This window comes from Pleurodeles waltl, chromosome 8 (genome assembly GCF_031143425.1).
Source record: "Pleurodeles waltl isolate 20211129_DDA chromosome 8, aPleWal1.hap1.20221129, whole genome shotgun sequence".
Taxonomy (NCBI): Eukaryota; Metazoa; Chordata; class Amphibia; order Caudata; family Salamandridae; genus Pleurodeles; species Pleurodeles waltl.
This window is the reverse complement of record NC_090447.1, coordinates 671302115-671317295: the sequence shown is the minus strand read 5'-3', so window position 1 is coordinate 671317295 and position 15181 is coordinate 671302115. Positions and strand designations below refer to the sequence as shown.

At 46.6% G+C, this 15181-nt stretch overlaps 1 protein-coding gene across 2 annotated transcripts in view; it reads left to right on the top strand.

Annotated features, from left to right (window-relative positions):
* CRYBG3 (crystallin beta-gamma domain containing 3) overlaps positions 1-15181 on the top strand; it is a 1300096-nt gene that overhangs the window by 477911 nt on the left and 807004 nt on the right. The gene's annotated exons all lie outside the window — the stretch shown is intronic.

Sequence of the window (15181 nt, the reverse complement as noted above, 5' to 3'; positions counted from 1 at the left end):
TGAAAGGCTGGAAAGAACACGCGGTCTCTTTATCATAAAAAGTTTGGTTCTTTTTAAATGAATAGAAGACAGTAACTTCTTAGTAAAAAAAAAAAACATATATATATATCAGTATCCACACATGGAGAGAAGAAAAAAGCAGTTTTCACATAATTTGGTGTAGAATCATAAACCATAAAAACAAGGTTGCACTTTTATCCTTTGGCTGTCACGCAGACAGTGATTGCCAGTGAATATGGTTTTGTTAAGATATGTCAAAAAAGGGTTTAGTTTAGGCTAAAGGCACAATAAGGGAGATGTTCCTTGGTAGACTGACAGTGATAATTATGGTTAATTTTAAATGTCTGCGACACCATTTATTTGTATGGATAAAATAAAAGAATAGATAGGAGGGGCATAGCTTGGAAGCCAATGCTAGTGAGTGCGTGATTTCAGCGCTTCGCTACGGCCCTTACAATTATCCTGCTCCATCTTCACACCAGGTGCCCATCTACTTTCTGGGGCATGTCGCCCCACTTGACAATACCCAAGAAGATGTGTGGGACTGAGTTGGCGAAGAAGATCGATGACTGTGTGGAGCCCTGGCTGCCGGGCCCACACTGCAGCTGGAGGCAACCAAGAGCTGCTGCAATGGTTGCTGGAATGGGGGAGGCATGGTGCTTCCACCTTGTGTGAAACTACATGCTGTCGAGCTGCTAGAGGGGGATTTCTGGCTTGCATGATCTTCCGCATTTGGGCCTACAGGAGCATCCAGACTGCATTCAACCAGTTGAAAGGTGCGGCCGCTCTGACGAACAAAGAACAAGACAGCACTCGGAGCTGCCCCTGCTCAACTTGTCCCTCGGACGTCTGGGGACCCTGAGTAGTGGACTGCGGAGGTAGGCCCAATGATCCTTGAACCTCTACGGGACACTGAGGAGCTCTGAGCCCGCTCTGCTAAACCTGGGATGATCGGCAGTACCCAGGAAACCCCTAGAAAGTGAATGGGATACTGGAGGGGTTGCTCAGAGACAAATGAAACTCCCAAGCTGGGCCACAAACTGGGCAGTGACCCTGGCGCTCTGGGGTGAGACACAAGGAGACTGGACAATTCAGACCTGCACCTAAACTGTTTTACCCCCACCCCCCACTAACAGAGTCCAGATGAGTACTTGGACACCTGGGAACTCTGTTTTTATATCCCCTGAAAAGGTTTTGCGTGGGGCTCCGGGTCAGGTCCACTTTTGCCACATCCCGCTTCCGCTGTTGGTGGCCCCTTGTGTGGACTGAGGTGCAGTGTTGTTAGAGCTGCTGTTACTGGAGGCGACATGTGAGCGGGGTTGTGGCCCCTGTCCATGATTGTTGAGCTAAGGGCTGGCTCCTTTCAGCTGCCAATACCTGAGACGAGATGGAGGGGATGCCGGTGCTACCTTCCTGCCCATAAATTGGAGGAGCAGTGAGGGGTTTGTGGCGAGGTCTGCTAAGATGACAACACTATCCCCCACATGCAAGGAGCCGGTAGATGATGCTGGCAATGCAAGAGAGCCATCTAAACATCGTGGACGCCTCCCCTGAATGTGCAGTCCTGATATACTCAATCCTAGGTGCGTGGGAGAGGTATCCCTGCTGCCGCTTGGGGACCAAGGGGTGCTTTTGCCTAACTTCATTTCTCAACCAGTCCACACACTGATGCTCTCTTGTAACTGCCAACAACAATGACAAACCACCTGATGGACTTGTGAAAGCCTAGAGTTAAACAATCTAGTGCTCAGGCTGGCACACCCAATCTCCCTGTGACCATGTCTGGAAAGACTGGGGGATTGGACATTATGGCATCACCCATGCAACTGCATTTTGACAAAATACTAGCGGCTGTCGCAGATACCCAAACCACCCTCCAACAATACATAAGTGCGATCTTGGTAGGAGGGCAGGCAGAATACCATAAACCGGCACATAGAGTACGGGAGGCTAAAGTGGGGATTTAGGAGCTACGTTCTGTCCAATTGGATCTCACCTGTCAGATTGCAGCACTTTCGGACAGAGTGCGAACACTGAAGCATCCAGCAGAGGACACGGAGGGTAGTAACAGAAACAATGTTCACATAGTGGTCCTCCCAGAGGACGCAAAGGGGGATGACATGGTGTCCTACCTCGAGAACTGGATGAGGAATGAGGTTGCGCCAAATCATCTGACGCCCTTTTTTTGCATTTAAACAAGCTCACAGGGTGCCCTCCCATCCTCCAGCCCCTGGAGTAGCCAAGGTACTGCACTTCAGGGACTGAGATGCCCTGCTACAGAGAGCTCGTGCAGATGGCCGATACCATATTGCCAATAGAAAAGTCTCCTGGTTATGGGTGTGGTCCAGGCCAAGAGAGCCTCCTACATTGAGGTGAAAAAAGCCTTTAGGGTCAGAGGCCTCCAGTACTCTTGGCCAAGCTGAAAATCATCCTGGATGGTAAAACCCACTTCTGTGAGGAACCATTGGAGGCCTGGGAAGCTAAAGGCCTGTAGTGCAGGGACATCTTTGGCAGATCCTAAATGAGCGCCAGTAGAAAGCAAGTGCGGAACCAGGAAACAACCCCGAAGGACCAGAAGCAGAGGTGTACTGAAGAAGCTGTGCAGGATAGAGCAGCGGCCCTCCAGGCGGTCGTGGACATCTCAGTACAGACTGGATCAGAGTCAGAGATCAGCTCAACGTCAGAGAAACACTCAGCAGACTCTGAATCCAAGGGATCCTTCCATGATAATGGAAATCTCCCAGTGGTGACCCCACAAACTGTGAACAAACTCATTTAACACTGTAACGCCAAACACTGTTCGCTATACTGCCTTATTCTACTGCCCGGATGCCTCTGGATGGCTGGAGGCCTATGGTAGAGACCCATGGGGCACCATCCTAGGTTGGAGATAAGTGGATAGATTTGTTCATGCCGCCAAACCCCCCCCCCTCCCTACTCCCCATCCCTCCCCCCACCCTGGGGAAGGGTGGGAGATGAGTGCTCAGTTCAATGCCTTCTGAAAAGCTCCGACATTGCCCACCTACAAGCTTAACCAATGATCTTTACCTGCATCTGATGTGAGTACCATTTATAGGCCAGAGCGGACGCCTGATAATCAGACTAATATTGCCTGCACCCCACCACCTGACTCCTTCCAGGAGCCTAGTGGAGCTTCGCTTATACTCTTTGTCTTCCTGGTTATATCTCATTTGGGCAGACAGCCTTTGCTGCTTGGTGCTGGGGATGGGGAATTTGCTGTTGAGGTTTTTGTTTCTGGCTGTCTCGGGGTGGGGGGGACCAATGTGTGGGTCGAAGGCGGGCATAGATCCAGAGGTAGCTTGGAACTGGCTAGACATTGTTCAAGATAACGCTTAATAGAACCCAGGGACTCATTTGCTTGACGTTGAATGTCCAGGGGATGGGATCCCCAGCCAAGCATCATAATATCCTGTGGTTTACAAGGGTCTTTTTTGCAGTGTTACAGGAGACACTCCCAGCAGGGGTGCTGTTTGAACACCTACGCTGTAGATGGCGTGGCCAACTGTACGCCACTTCCTACTCTTCTTATGCGAGAGGCATTAGTGTGGGTTAAGGCTGGGACCCTTTTTAAACACATGCAGTCACTGATTGACAAAGAAGGATGGTCTGTCTTGGTGAGAGGCAGATTACTAGGGAGAGAGGTGACTTTGGGGAGCAGTTATGCACCCAACCAAGACCAGCTCATATTCCTTAAGTCATTGTCCCCACTGGGACAGCTTGTGAGGAATGATACTTCACTTGTTTCTCAGACGTCCTTCTAGATTGTTCTGTGTCCCCTTTACAAGGAGCATCGGCCCATACAATAGCGTCAGGGTTTCAGGAATGCCTACAGCATTGAGAGTTGACAAACATTTGGTGCACCCAAAACGGTCTAGGGCGGGATTATTCATACTTTTTCACGTCTGTGCCCTACTCACCAGGCTGGACAGGTTCCTGTGTTTAGAGAGGTTGTGCCAATGCACGGCGTTGACCGAATATGTTGGATGCACACACTCTGACCACAATCCTCTCCACCTGGGGTTTCGCCCGATAGACAGACCAGCAATCTCCTTGTGGTGACTTCAGCCAGTAGTGCTCAAGTACGATTGCTGCATGGAATCTCTCCACACAGCCATCACGGAGTACTTCACTGCTAATGAAGGCTCAATGTTATCTGCCCAGATAGAATGGAGTCCTTTAAAATTGTGATCTGTGGTCATTGCATGGGCCAATTGTGGGCATTGCATTCATTAGACAACACCATCCATACATTAGATAACAATTTAGGATCCGACCCCTCTACTCACTGAAAGCCCCTAGAAGCAAAGGAGTGGTATAACACCCTCCTAGACCAATTGAAATGACATGACCATAAGAATTACATAGCTAGAGCCTACGATCAGGAAGGTAAATCTAGGGTACTACTAGTATGGCTCATCCACCCTGAACTGTGCGGCACACCTATCAAACACTTAACTGCTGCAAGGGCACACATTTACTCCCCAGGGCCCATTAATGATGAATTCCAGTCCTACTACAAGACCCTCTACTGTCGCCTGCAGGACAGGTTCCAAGATCATATACATCTCCCAAGCTTACCTCCTGGGCCATGTGCACCACTTGGGGTGTAGTGAATCCTAGTCTGTTTTAATGGGATAAGTTAGCTTAGCCTCTGGCTTGCAGACTCGTGCCCCCGTCACCTAGTGACTTTTAACCTACTTAGCTTACTCTGTCTTAGCTCATTTAATTAGGTAACTCTTCTAAGATGGCTGCCTTGTTTAAAGTTAGGCCACTTGTTATGCTTTGCATTATCAGTGCCACCGTGCTAAGGGGTCTAAATCAAGCAGAAAAGACAAACAAACAGTAGGTGTTCACACTAAGGGATTTTCCCTCTCTATACTTTTGAGAGATTGTTTATATTAATTGCCGTCCCAAGCATGTCTGTTATCTATTGTTTGGGAACACACCTACGTCAGGGGTCCTGGTAGATCTGTATAAATACATTGCACTTTAGTCCGATAATCAGAGGGATTCGGACCAGAGGGCATCACCACCATCGCTGATACCGATGCTGCACGTCGTCTTGACGCTGACCCAGTCTTCGTGTCACTGTGGAGTATGAGATAGATACCTCATTCCAAGGTAACAAGGGTTGGCGGCTCCTCTCATGGAAATGGCGTTGGTATATTAGGCTTAGCAAACCCAGCTCTCCTTTAGGTTTATGATATATCTGTGAGAAACGGGGAATCTCCGTTTAACCACAACACTCCCTGAAATGTCTTATTCTCGAGTCCATGCGTGAAGTCTGCCACAAATCACTTTTTACTATTGTGTTTCTGGTGAGGTGCTGCTAGTGAGCCGGTAAGGTTGGGACAACAGTCTCGACTTTTTGTAGGATAGGCATAGTCACCTACAAGCAAAAGTACTGTCATCCTTTAACCAGCAATCTTGCCTAGAGCAAGAGTACAAACTACGACAGGGGGACCAATCACAATTCAAGAAATACAACATGCTTGTTACTGAGATGGCCATGGGCAAAACCCCCAGGGCCAGATGGGCTCCCGGCAGAGTTTTACTCTACCTTATGGAGCACTTGGGCCCCGAAACTAGAAATACTCTACGCTGAACTGTGTTTGGTGACAGGGACGGGACTTCTGCCCCTTTAAATTCTTCATCGCTCTTCCCGCCTCGTGGGAAGCGCAAGAACTGTGTGTGGCGGCAGGGGCGGGACTTCAGCCCCTTTAAATTCTTCATCGTGTTTCCGCCTCGCTGGACGCGCGCGGGCCAAGTGCGGGCCCGTCCTGTGCCCGTCAGCGACCGGATGAGGCCGGGCTGGGCCACACCTCCTTAATCCACGTCTCGGGGGTCAGTGAACAGAATATGAAATCATAGTAGAGTGGGTGGCCTGAGGAGTCTAAGACCATTGCAGGTGAGGCGAATTATTGCAGTGCCTTAGCAGGGCCCCAGTTGGTGGAAGTAGAGGGGTCTAAGTGTGCATAAGTGAGTGTTAAAAACAAGGAGCATCCAGAAAAGTGTGAAAGGTGACTGTTGGCTGCAAAAGGGGAAGAGATGGGCAGACGGAAGGGGTGGTATCCCAGTAAAAACATGGTAACGACAAAACTTAGATGGGTTTCTCCAAAAAGCTGTTGGAGCTTTAGAAAAGGAGATAGAGTTGGTCGAGCGTTGTCTAACTGCTCCCACACTTCTGGCCTCTAGCTGTCAATCTCTACCCCTATCGCAGATTCCTAAACAGCTTCTACAGCCACAGGACTCACAGACTGCTTTGGCTACCTCACCCACTTTCCTTCCTAGAAACATCCAGGAGTTCACCTCTGTGATTTCGGATGACGCCACTGTAACATCCGAACTGGCAATGTCGATTCCGGGCCCTTTAAAGGGTGTGTCTACACCTAACCCAGAGTCCAATATAAAAGGGAATAGGAAACGAGGTGAGGTAAACTTAAGGAATAAACGAGCTCGCACTTTGAGCTCCTCCAATCCTGGCCCTGCATCTAGGAATAAAGACTTTAAGACTACCCCGAAAAAGTATTATTGAGCAACCGGCATTTGACTGTATGATAGAACATATAAAGGAAGACTTCTCCAAAAGGCTCCACCCTATAGTAACCCGTTTACAAGCCATTGAGGAGAAACTGGGAGGGGTTATCAAGTCTCAGTCGCGGGTCACTCCTCCCCAAGTGGATTTTCAATCTCATTGCCATTCCTTCCCTTTGAGTCAACCCTGTGTTAGTGATAGCAGATCTCCCTCACTAATGGGTAAGAGTTTCATTCCTCCGAAGACTTACCCTGATCCCCTACATCAATCAGAGAGGGGTCCAAATGACAGGTCGGCCATCAATCCACTGGACAAGCGTTCCAAGGTCTCCGCTTCCTCCTTGAGGGGAATCGGAGGAACAGTTCCTTTTAATGACACAGCAACGAAAATCCATAAAGCCAACTCTGTTCATGATCACCAACAATCAGGCTCCATGGAGAAGGTGCTGACTAGCGGTAGGAGTATGACAAGAGCTTTACACCTTCCACCGGAATCATGTCCATATGTACTTGTTATCACAAATGTTCCTAAACTCCAAACTAACAACTCGGAATCCTTCACTGAATTGAAAAATATGGTCATACATTGGCTACATACAAATGCCAGATTTGCATTTCACATGGTACCTTTAATATTAATGGTGGTGAGGGTGGGTTGGGTGGGTCCATCGGAGAAGCTTGGCATGGAGGACTGTATTGTCATCAACTTCGACTCACCTGCCCTTGTTCAGCTGCTCTCTCTAAACGCCTGTCGACCTAGTCCCTCAGTGGGGGAAGTATCTCTGTGCAGGCTCCAAGTTTTTTACCCCCAAGCAGTTATACCAGCTATCAGTGAGTCGTTATTAGCGCCCAGAGGCCCCTTTTGTTCTCAACTGCAGTACGCCCTCCAGTCAGGATGTAGATACCCTTCATCCCCCCTTTCTGAGGTAGATTGACTCAGTCAGTCTCACGCAGGGCTCCCCAAAGTCCTTGGGAATTAGGCATCTAGCCAGGGACCATCTTACACCTAGAGTTAGTGGACCATGGGGATTAGGAATGAGTAGCCCAGAGGATGAACAGACTGTAAATGCAGTTTTTAGAGGCCTTACACCAATTACACTACCCCCCCAGACAGAACTCTGTAATCTGGAAATTAGTCAGATTCCACCCCGTTGTGAAATAAATGGGATGAACACCACCCCAGGAGTCAGTGAAGCAGGAGGAGCCCATGCGAGCAGACCAGCCTTGGAGCCAATAGGTCCCAATAATCTTAGGACTATTTCATCCATCATGGCACCTGATCTGAACATGACTGGCTCCAAACCTATTGGGGTGAGAGATTCTTTGGGCGACAAAGTAGCGGGAAGTGCCAACGAGAGCGGCCTAGCTATGATCTCAAGGGGTATTAAGCCTTTTTGGGGTACTTCACCTACTAGAGCGCAATTCCTGGCTGAAGCATTGCAAGGCAGAGCAGATGCACCAGACACAGTTCTCTGCTGGAACATTGCTGGGCTGGAGAACAAAATGCGAATTCCAGAATGGGGCCAATTTATAGACAAACACAAGATATGTCTTTTTCAAGAGACATGGACGTTGGAGCCCAAATACAGAGTCAGTTTTAAACGCTATTGGGTCAGTGCGCGAGGTGACCTCTGGGAGACCCTCAGGTGGGATGCTTATATGGCTCAGTAGTTCCTTCAAGTGCCAGGTCGAAGTAGTAGATGTGGGTTGCCCCGATTTACAGGGCTTAACAGTATCGACCCTTAAGGAGAAATCTCTCCTAATAATTAACATCTACAGCAGGAGTGTGTGTAGTAACTGTGAGTCCGACGTTTTGACTATTTTGGATAATCTTCCCTTTAGTAAAACTCCTACTCACCATATCTTAATTGCAGGGGATTTCAACATTACCTTCGAGCCCTACTCTTTGGCCCAAGAACTATACAAAGAAGAGGATGGCTATTGGGGCATCCCACAATTGGTGTCGAACAAAAGACCCAGAATGAATAGAACAGCCTACCAAGTTGCTGATATCACACTTGCATATGGTCTTCGGGCATGTAATGGCTGCTCCCCCTCAGACACTAATCCCCATTTCACCTTTAGGCGCGGAGCCTATACGAGTCATATTGACAACTTTTTATTTGACATTCAATTGTGGGGTTATATGGTTCACATGAGGGTTCTAGAACACGAAGAAAGTGACCATGAGCCACTGATCTTATCAACCAGGGGTCTGCTACCTTCACTTGAAGTTCCTTACCCCAAGGCAGACGTACAGCAGCTTGCCTTGACAAATAATAAACAACATTTGAAATGGGAGATTAATACCTCCATAGGTTCTCTCACGTCAATATATAGTTTATTAGCAGACCGACCAAATGGAGCATATGCTTCTGTATTCAGAGGATGGTGATGGGCTTTTAGCAGTTCGCACAGAACTATTTAACTCCCTAAAGCAATTCTTCACCAAAGAGATTGTTAGCAAACCAAGAAACAAGTGTAGCGCAAGGTGGTTTAGCAACACATGTAGGGAAGCACAGCACAAGTTATTGAGAGACTTGAGAGGGGGACATACAGAGCATATAAGACAATCAAGGAAGGACTATAAACAGGAACTTAGTAGGGTGCGCAGGAGCTAGGAGGAGTCTAGATGGGCTGCCCTTCTGGAGTCTGCAAACGTTCACAACACTTCCAAGTTCTGGAAACTGATTGCAGATGATAGTGGGGATCCTTGTCCCCTGCCTGGTACCTCGATCCTTCCCGTAGTTTGGGCCGAGCACTTTGACCGATTATATTCAGGGCCAGCTGAAACTATTCCTAGGGAACCAGGTGGCATTATGATCCTCCGGGGCCCCCCAATTAAATTTACCTTGGCAGAAACTAAGGCTGAAATAGTCTCATTGAACTGGGGAAAGGCTCCGGGCCCCGATAAAATTCCGTGTGACCTTTATAAGACAAGACCTGATATATGGGCCTTTTATTTGAATCTGGTCTGTAATGCTGTTGCTGCGCCCGCGATCTTGGAAGGGAGTGGAGATAGTCCCTCTTTTTGTAAAAAGGTAGTCCCTGTGGTCCCGCTAATTACCGTCTAATATGCCTACTTGATAATCTTCAAAAAAAAATCTTTGCGAAGCAAGTTTTGTTTCATCTTAAAGAACGGATTTCAGAGTCCGAAGCCATTTCTGATCTACAGGCAGGGTTCAGACCCGCGGTCAGTACCATAGATCAAGTCCTGAGGTTCTTAGCAATCAAATGGAAGACCGTGGAAGTAGGAGGGGGAATCTGTATGTGGTTTTTATTGACCTTCGAGCTGCATCTGATCTGGTTCCCAGGAACTTGCTATGGCTGACATTATCTAACATGGGCGTTCCCAAAGGTCTCTTGAAACTTATTGTTTGACTGCATGAGAATACCTATGCACAAATTAGGAGTGGTAAGGACAGTGAATTAACAGACCCAGTTGCCATCAAAAGAGGAGTTAGGCAAGGTTGTGTTCTAGCCCCTACCCTCGTTCTCCTTTACATAAACAACTGCATTAGCTGGCAGGGAAGAAAGCCCTGTGTCTGCTTTACGTGGACAATACTATCCTGCTAGCTAAAACATCTATGGGAATTAAAAATTTGGTCAACCAATTCTGTGCATTCTGTAGAGATTATAGGCTGGATGTTAATGTTAAGAAAACAAAACTTATGATATATAGTGCCTCGAAAAAGAGAATAAAAGCAAATATAGCAATGAACTTCAATCCCTTTGGAGAGCGTCTCAGAGTATGATTACCTGGGCATTAGGCTAACGGATTTGGGCAGTTGGGATGCAGCTATTAGAAAAGGGGCACTCATCATCATAAGTCAAAGAGGTGGGGTACTGGAATGCAAGGCAAGAGCTGCAGTGAGCCCCCCTTTGAATCCCATTTCCGAAATATATAAAGTCCAAATCTGAGCTCCTGCCCTATATGGAGCGGAACTCTGGGGTTCCAATAGACAACTGGATGTCTTACAAACTAAAGAAAACCATTTTCTCAGACATATAGCCAGGCTAGGGTAGGGCACACCGATGATCCCTCTCAGACTCGATTTAGGAATAAATAGCATCAAAGACACAGTGTGTCTGAGACCACTTTTATATTGGATCAGATTATGGAAAACAGAAGAACTGGACCCTTTTAGGGTGGCAATCAAAGATCTTATAACACCCCATCAGGGATGGGAAAAAGTTAGTTGGTTGAGGGAGATGAAATCAGCCTGGGACAAGCTGGGTTTCCCCCACTACTGGAAGAGCACTGAGTTGATTCCCGCTAACGCCAGGTTACTGGTCAAAGGGAGATACTGGGGGAAAAGTCAACGACGAGTCCTTTCATTGTAACGGGATAGGCTGGTTGACAGCAGAGTTTCTGCTTGTCAAAAACAAACCATGGGCTGAGAAATTTTTGGACCTCCCTATACCTGCCCGTGCTTTATTCCTTCAGCTCAGATACGGTACTCTACCTGTCAACAGTTTTACGGTTCGGTGGTCGACAAACAGCCCCACGACTGACAAGTGTATAAATTGCCACTCATGTAAGGAAACACCTGAGCACGTGTTGTTCTTTTGTCCCTTATACATGAGCCCTAGAGGAAAGTGGATTATCCCTTTGTGCAAAGTTCTGCTATTGCATGACTAAGCTAGCACCTATAGAATATGTAAATATGATCCATCTACGTTGGTAGTAAGCTCGGTCACTAAATATCTGTCAGCAGCCTGGTCTATTAGCCATAGGATCACCCTAACCTCAGGTCTCTGAGTCTGATAGGGGCTTAGTAGCTTACGGACAGGGATTTTAACTAGACCCATCCTTCTTATAGTTATTAAAATGTAAATAAGAATGCTCATGCTGCTTTGTTTTTGGATCAGTCCCAAAGACTTCAGGCTGTTCACTTTTGTTTTTTTATGTGATTTACATTCTAGCCTTGATGTAGAATCCAATCTAGTTAGTGTGTGTATTTAAAAAATGTTGTCGTTTTTATATGTAGAATTACGGTCTAGGAATATTTGTGCATAACAGGTCATGACTCTCGGAATGTTTCTTATTTTTAATTGTCCCTAATTCTGGGTTTTGGCGAACTTACCCTTATAATTTTTCAAAGCATTGTGCCGTCATATTGATATTGAATGCAGTTCAAAACAGCAGTTTATTTTATACAACCGTATGTGCAATTCTCTAGTTTTAAGGTCAAAACAAAGTATTTTCACCAACTAATTTATAGTATTATAGCACATAGCACTTTATAATGGTGGTATTCGAACTACTTCTCATGAACGATCTATTTGAGAAGATGTGGTTTTAAAAGTATACATATATGTATGTTTAGTTTCAAGTATACGGCACTTTATATTTTATATTGATAAGATTGGAAATGTATCCGCTCACAAACTGACTGTCAAACTGTACTTACAAATGGCATTTAATATGGCGAAAAAGCAATAAGTTAGGAGGGCTTCTTGTCATTTGTTTCAGTTTTTTAGGAATGTATTGATTGTAATGTTTTTAGCGTTGGTTATGAGTTTTATCTTTTCTATGTATGGCTGTTTTATTGCATTCTAATGGTCTAATTTTAGACCGAATAAACAATAAATAAAATTTAAAAATACAGACATGACAGCCCGATTCAGGACTTGCTCCACGATGTCCGCCACATATGATATATTTCGAAGTACCAGACCGAGCTGTCCACTGTCACCCTTACTCTTTGTCCTGGCCATAGAGCCTCTGGCAGAACTGTTTCAGAGGGAGGGCGATGGCAGCAGCATTGAGGTTGGTGGCAAAGAGCATATTATCTCTCTATGTGGATGACCACCTTGTATATCTAGCAAACGGCCTTAACGGTGCGCAGGATGCGATCAGTCGTTTTGAGGAATTCTGGAAAGTGTCTGGCCTATTCCTCAATCAAACTAAAACCTTCCCTTGCTTGGTGGTAACCTCTTGTCCACCAGATATCCCCTTGGGGCTTCGTTGGTCACCCACCTCTGTTAAGTAGCTGGGTATTTAACTATACCACAGCCTGGAGGATCTACATGAAGGGAATCTAGGAGGAATGCATCGCTCCCTTAAGGCTTGTGTCATGTTTTGGAGACCCCTATGACTATAATTGATGGCGCGCTTCTCAGTCTCCAAGATGGTGATCCTCACTCTCTTGTATTTCTTTACAAACCTCCCAGTTATGATTCCTGTTGCCTGGTTTAAGCAAGTAGATGGCCTCCTTCATGAACCAATCTGGAATGGCGGTCACCACAGGATGTCCCTTTAGGGCCTGAGAAGCCCACCAGACGAGGGTGGTCTCGGGGCACCAGACTTCAAACTGTACTATTTAGCAGCTCAAGTGGAATGAATAGTTAGGTGGCTTGATGAGTCCCATCAGGGTGCCTTGTACCTGGTGGGCCAGGCCCCTCATCATGGTCTTCTTGTGGCCAGGTTGCTGCATCCAGAAGTGGTTATCCCACACCTCAGCACCCTGTTACAAGTGACACTGCATTGTTGGCAATGATGCCTGGTGTGGACCAGAAAAGCCCTTCTGTATGTGTCTGCTTTGCCACTGGTGGTCCTCCAACATGGAAACCCTATTACTAGTTTTACCGCTGCCCAACTTTGATAGGACGGAGACAGAATTGATGACTGTAGGGGACTGCTTCCCAATGGGCATGTACATACCTTTAGGGGAGCTAGCTGAGCAATAGGCATTGCCCAGGGGCCAGTTCCTGAATTATGAAGCTCTAGTGCAGACTTTTGCGGATGTGTGGGACAGTGAATGGGATGAACCTCCCCGCCAAGCTTCAGCTTCTACTTTGTATGGGCTCCGCCAGACGATTGATAACATGGTTCTGCTGCTCCCTGAATGACATGGGAAGGAGGCCATTTATGGACTGTGGGCCAAGTGGGATAGAACCTTGGGCCACAAAATCACTGACAGAGAATGGAGAAAGATGTTAGCCTACTGTAAAAAGGTTCAGTTTAAAAGGAGGCTTAAGTACATACAATGCCATTTTCTACACATGACATACCTCACACCCCATAGACTACAGGTAATTTACTATGGAGACCGACGGGATACCCCTTACCGATGCAGACTTCTTCCTTATGATATGGGGATGCCCTACCCTTCAGATATTTTGGAATGCGGTTCTCAGTCGACTCTGCTTCATGCTGGGATGCACTATTCCCTGCACAATGGAAGCCTGCATTCTGGGAGGACTTCCTAGACCCATGTAGCATAAAGCGGGCACCATGCTTTTAGACCTGGCAATAACGTTGGCAAACGTAAAATAGCAGTGTCTTCGAAATCGGAGAAGGGCCCAGTATTTGACTCTTGGGTTAGGGATGTCACAAGGAAAGGGCTCTTCATAGGAAGGACGCTTGGGGAATCTGAAGGCTCCCTCCTGGCTGAGCTCTGGATGGAGATGTTGGGGAACTGGGCACATTCGGGTGGCGATACGGACACAGACCAGGGTGCCCCTGACAGTCCCAGAGACAGAGCTCAGGGAGACCGATCGGATGGGGAAAACAAAAGGGAGACGACTGATAGAGAATCAGAGGACAGATAACACACTGGTGCTCCAGTATGAAACAGGTAAATTGTCCTGTGCGCGATGCACCACGGTACAAGACTCACCACCCACTCCCACTCCCGGACTTGAGTATTTATAACTCAGATACCTTAAGATGCATGCATGAGGCCTGCACCTACTGGACACAACCCCCTTGACCTGCGTGCTCACAAATATAGACTACACCTCACAGACACACTTTAGTTAGGTTTATGTTCTTTTTATATTCTATTTTCCTAGGCTTGTCTATTAAACAGACCGATTATATCATCCACCCAATATTAGGCACCTATTTCCCATGTTTAATCCTGGCCACCCCTCTCCCCTTTTGCTACTGATACGCAGTCAGCTGGCGAATATCTGTGCACACCCATTAGGGCAAGTGCCCAAGACCTAGTTCAGGCCAGACTGACTGATAGGTGAAGAGGTCATACATGAAAACAACATCAGATCACCATGTTTATAAAGGTAACATGCTGAAATGAGAGAATTCATAAGCTAATAGCAGAACAGAAAATGTGTATAACCTCTAATAGGATGTTTCTGTTCAGTGCTTAGGCACCAGTGATATGCCCCTGATTATGGAAATGCCTTGGGCTGTGTAACTAACTGTTTTATATACTTCTAAATGCCAATAAAGATAACTTTAAAAAAAAGAGAATAGATACAAAAAAGGATAGGTACTTGTTGAGTTATAGGCTAAAGGTCTGATTTAGATTTCAGCTGAGGTGTTACTCCGTCACAACAGCCCATCCGTCGAAATATAAATCCCATTCTATCCTATGGGATTTGTATTTCGGCAGATGGCTGTCAGTCACCGTTGTAATGGAGTAACCCATACGCCAGAATTTAAATCAAGCCCTATGTTTGTGGTATGAATAAACAATAACCTCTCTCTGGCCCTTTTGTGGATTTCGGGAGGTGTATTCCTGGTGAATTGTGCTGCATGACAATAGTTTTGGCAGAATGAAATATAACATGTAATTGGGGCAATATGCTGTCTGAGTTTTGAGGCAGAAGACGATAAATGGATTGGTTCCTGGGCATGGAGAAGGCTTTATAATTG